Here is a 5,876-nt window from a genome sequence, read left to right on the forward strand (position 1 = left end):
ATGTAAGAACAAAGGCCCCCACATGGCAGGTTCCTTTGATTTAGGCCAGTCCCACTAATGTAGGGGCTGATTGCCACTAATGTAGGGAAGGTGCCTATGATCTAGGCCACCCTCTTCCCATTGCTATAAGAGAGAGTCACCTTTCTCACAATCAATAGAACACTCATTTCTATATCTCATGTGTTCTCACTCCTTGCCATGATGCACCTCTTTTATCCCACTCACCTCTTCAGTGAGGTCCCTGGTTTAAAATGAATCTCAACCTATGACACTTGAAGAGTCAAGATAACAAAGCAACTCTTCAATCAATCAATATAGGATAATGATGCTTCACGGAAAAGCTTTAAGCTATGTGAAGTTGTCCTTTATTGATGGCATTAGCAAATTGAAAATTAAAATGACTAGTTTAGATAGACACTAAAATAAGCATACCCATCACACTATTGGCCCCATATAAAATACATTTTACATGTGCAAACATTCTCATCCCATTTAAATCCTTTTAGTGCTAGCAAATAAGAATTTAATCCTGCTTTTCAACAATAGTATACAACTAATATGTACCCATGATACACAAAGTAGCCATTAGCGAGTAGGAGCAAGCACAACCATTTATTCTTATTTCTCAAACAATAATATGCAAGCATGACCATTGATGTAAAAAGGTTTCAACAAGGCATTTTTATGTAGTGGATGGCATACTACCACTTTATCATGCTCCATTGACTCATTGGACTCTACAACAATCATAACTCAATCAATATAAGACTTCTTGTGTATCTTATGGAATAATTTCATGCTTTTTTTATCATGGATCTGAACAGCATAGCATCTTTTTTTAAGAAAAAAGGCCAACATTGATGAAGCATTGCTAGACCACTACTGAGCATTTTTGATCTAGCTAAAACTTTGAGAGCTATAAAACCTTAGAAAGGGCAAGTTCTTGTTGACCCTTGTAGGGATGGTGTATAATCCAAAAAAAAGTTTACCATTGATCCCAATCTCAATGTAAAAGTGTGATATACGTGAACCATACATGGACTTCTAGATAATTTTATCAAGATTTTTAATTAAATTTGGGCATCGAGACATAACATCTAACAGGATGGTGCGCTAGCACATAAATTCAACTTAAACTCCCTGGTTGGAAAGGTTAAGTTTGAACACTGAACACCTATGACAATTCTCTAAAGTTACGAAACGCTTGGGCATTTTCAGAAGCTGCCTCCAAGGCTCTAGGCGAGCTTTAAATCCCCAGGTCATGCATTCAAATCTTGGAGGCTAGGGCCGAATGTGGTTGGGTGCACATGTGTAGTGTGTGTGAGTTGACCACAGCTGTGTACCCGGTGCCCACCGATAGTTGCTCCATAGGTGGGTGAGAGTGGGATGGGGGTGTGAAGAAAAAAGGGGGGGACTACACGAAGAAAAATGACATGATAGAAAGCGAATTTCAGATGCTCATATTCGTCAACTGCATGAACTTGCCATGAACTTTTTTAACACTGCCCCATTAGGGGCAGAGCTCTAGCTACTACAACGTTTCTTTTTTAAGACCCTTTGAAACTGGATCAACTTGAGTTCTATTGAGCCACTTGGGACAGTGCTGTAGGCACGTGTGTGCCCCTTGTTTTTTATTGAAATAACTTGCCATGAACTTTGAAGCTCACACGACCTATTGCCACGGAGGGGAAAAAGCTCCATTTTCCCTCTCGGAGATTATCGATCAGACACCGGTGGCTCTTGAGTTTCCAAACAACCACCCCATCTTCAGTTCCCACGCCTACAAACTCAGGTGCAGCAAGAGCAGGGACGAGCAGCGCACAGGAAGGTAGGATGGGGGAGAGGCGATTGGTTGGATGGGTTCCCAAAGCTGAGGCTCTGGATTCAAGGGAACCAGCGCTCAGGAGGCCAAACCGATCCAAGGAATTTTGGTGGACGCCATGCCCATTGCCCTTCATCGCAATCGTGATCATATGCACTCGCATGGTTCTGCATTCCACCTTTGATAATTGCTCGATCTGATCGATGTAGTCCTCTGAAGGAAGGACGTTCAGATGCGCACAAGATTAATGACGATTCCTTGACTTAATAGCTCTCAGAAATGTTTGCAGATATCGATGAAGTAACATAATGTATACAAAGAAGAACGAGACCGTATAGCTCACACAAACTCCGCTCCGTGACGCTGTGCTTTATTTATGTTGCCCTTAATAAACCTACTAACACCTGGCCCGAACATGTCCGTCATTTCAAAAAGGCTTCTTACTCGTTTTCTACTGATTTCTTCCGAGTTGCAAGTCCGTTCTCTCTCGGGTTCAGCCCGTTTTGGCAGACAGGCTGCAAGCACTGGACAACCGAGAGGATCATCTTCTCCCCAATTGAACGTACGATGCCACGCAAAACGTCCCCTCTCTTTGGACATAGCCTCTGATGCACCCGAGAAACATCTGTTCTGCACTGATTTCGTGCAAGAGGCTTGGCGGGTTCTGAGGGCTCTTGCATCGCTGTGCAGAATGGGGCAGGGAGGTGGGAGATGCAGGGAAAGTTGAAACGCTTGAGAGGAATGCTGGTCGATAAGAGGCTTTATAACGTGGAGGTCAGGATGAGATCAAGTAATGCTCCGTCGCTAATCGTTATGGCGCGGTGCTTGTAGCAAAGTCCTTACGTATAATGCATGTACGTGTTTGAGCTTTGCCCATTTTTCTTTGCATGCACAGAATTAGCCCTTCAACTTTCGACTGCAAATTTCCGCAGGTGGCTGATAATGACTTGATTTCTTGGAATCGGATTCAACTCGATCTTTGCCCATTTTTCTTTGCATATGCACAGAATTAGCCCTTCAACTTTCAACTGCAAATTTCGGCAGGACGTTGATAATGACTTGATTCCTTGGAATTGGTGCATGTCCTGATTCGAGCCCGGTTTTATTTGCTTGCTTAAACGTGACATCAGTTATCGTAAGCGTGATCCAGCAGGTTCCAGCCATTAGCGAGATGAGGTGTGATTTTTCTATTGTTTGTCTTCGGGCTTCGTTTCTCCCCCACTCACTCGCCCCGCTTAGGGACCCCACACGCATCCAGAAGGTACAGAGAGGGGTTACATTGCTTTTACGCTTTTCATGAAGGAAGGAAGAATTTTGTCATGCAGAGAAATTGTCTCAGAGAACTGATCCATTTGATACTCTCGTTGCTGCACTCATCGCTGACGGCTATTGCGCGAGTTGTTAGCAGCTATTAATGTTATTTGCGAGTGATCTTAAAGTGAATGTTCTGTTGATTGGGAAAAGGTAGTGCCCTTTTTACGTGGAATTAGTTGCTATACTATGGAGTTGTTAGCAGCTATAGGGATATTCATGTTATAATTTGCACTTACGTGATGCCCACCATGAGTGATTCTAAGGGGCTTAGCACATGGGATAAAATAGGATGGGAATGGGAAAAGGTCGTCCCAAGTGGTCCCATGCATATTTCTATCCTATTCCCATCCCACCATGTGCTAATAAAAAAAGAACTAGGAGGAAGAAGACACATTGCATCATTTCATGTGTTTAAGAGGTGGGGACCTTGTGGGGACAAGGACACATGTCATCCTTCCATGTTTTTGAATCCCTAAAAAAGGGGAACCCATTCTGGCTGCCAGGGTCTAGAGGCCATGGTCCAGGATGGGAGAAAAAGTGGCTACTCCCATTCTAAATCCATCCTAGACCACTTGGTGTAGGATGGGAGTAATGATGACAAAAATATTCCCATCCTAAACCTATGCTAGCCCCATCCATGTGCTAAGGCCTTAAGACTCTTAAGTGAATGTTATGTTGCATGCGACCCGAGTTGAATCTTTGTGAAAAGGCCACTATGGACAGTGCCCTTTTTACGTGGATTTAGTTTTTACACTATGGACAGGACAATGCATCCTAATATCATCGTAAAAGCATGAGCTTTTTTTTTTTTTTGGAACTCACCCACCCAACTCACACCCCCGGTTGAGGCTATCGAGGGGCAACCCACCCTGCCTCTACCTCCCAATGGAATTGTCGAACGACAGTCGCCGCCTTGGTAGGCTTCTAACCCTACCACTGGGCTGCCGCGGCTTCCTCAAAAGCATGAACTTTTAGATGCAAAAGAGAAACCACATTTTCTTTTTGGGAGGTGGGCTTTTGTTAGATAAATGGCAATAAATTTAATTATTATTTTTTAAGAATTACAAGTGGAAATTCACAAAAGAGTTTCAATCCTCCACTATAACGAGGCAATGCTAATAAAAATATCAGAATTCTCAAACGTGAGCTCGAGGAAAGCACATTTTGACCTCTTAAAGTCTACATCTTTGAAAATGACATGTGAGCATCTCCTTACCTTTGATCTATAGTGACTTGAGACAATGATTTGACTGACGTTGAGTAGTGGTGTTCACATTGAGTTTTTAAGATACTCAAATAATACCTTTATGAGCCACCAAAATACCGTGGATAGTCTCCTAAAGACCTATCATATGCCAAATTGCAAGATTGCAACCACTCCCATGTAATAAAATTTAAAACGTACAAAAGATATAAAAAAGCCTATAGTCAATGACAAGTCTTATCGATAGCTCATTGGATCTTTTCTATATCTAACTATGTTTGAGACCTTGGCATCTTCCTACCCTTACACTAAAGTTAACAACACAGTTGGCATTGGTAAGATTATGTTATTCACAAGTGGTCTTGATAAAAATTTGAAATCACATTCTCATCTATGTTCTTTAAGCTTTAGACCACAAGGGCTTCTTCATTTCAAGGTTTTTCAAACAATAATCAATAGTTTACAATCACCTGCTAAAAGTTAACCATGGGTCCTTTTAAATTATGATCTTCAAAGTAGCATTCGTCACTTGCAACCATTAACCTTTCTATAATTCACCTTGTTCCTCTTCACAAAAAGTCCACTGGGTTTGATAACACGACATAATGTCTCCTTAACTGACAAAAGTCATTGAATTTCATTGACACATCAAAGAAGTATTTTGCATTGGGTCATGAAATTTTTACAACCTTAAAGAAAAGTCTAAATTTTTTCTAAGAACTAGAGACATGGGCATGATGCCAATTTGTGCTAATTTAAAAGCAATTTTTGAGCTTAGATGTGGTCCCAAATAGGGACAGAAAGAATGGTGTGAAAAAAAGATGTGGTGCCAAATAGGGACAAAAAGAATGGTGTCACCATGATGTACGATTTGTTCCTTCTATACTAATAATTTTTCAGGGGAATTATCAAATAAATTTTATCTACATTCTCAACCTTTTCTTGCTTTTATAAGAATGATGTAATCATGACTCTTTTTCTCCATGCAAACAAATTTCCCATAATATTAAGATAGTGTAGAAAGAGCATAGATGAGGAAATTATCAAATATTATTTTATATGAGACAAATGGCTTTTTCTCAAACCTATGAAAGGCTCAGGGGATCAATCATAAATATGTAAGTGTAGCCCATGGGTTCAATAGAACGGATTTTTAAATATTTTTTGTACGTTTTTTACATACACAAGGATACCATTTTAAAGTGGGTATTCACAGATTGAGTGGAAAAGGGTGCATTTATTCATGAAAATTTCCTAGTTAAGGAACTTTTAAATTAGGCCTTAAATGCATGATTTACATTCAGTGAACCCCTCAAGATGAAAGGACATTTTTATGTCTTATAATGTTAGCAAACTAATAATAAAGGATCTACTTCAAGATGATTTAAATTTTCAAGCACTTTTAACATTCATTCTATGTTTTTTCTACATCCCTTGTACTTTGATTCCTTTATAAATTGCATTTTAAATTTTCTTCGTTTCATAATGAACTTGCCCAAAAATTATAGGCATTGTCTTTTAATGAAGATAGAGTTT

This window comes from Dipteris shenzhenensis, chromosome 13 (genome assembly GCF_047967505.1).
Source record: "Dipteris shenzhenensis isolate YYH24624 ecotype China chromosome 13, Dip_SZ_1.0, whole genome shotgun sequence".
NCBI lineage: Eukaryota > Viridiplantae > Streptophyta > Polypodiopsida > Gleicheniales > Dipteridaceae > Dipteris > Dipteris shenzhenensis.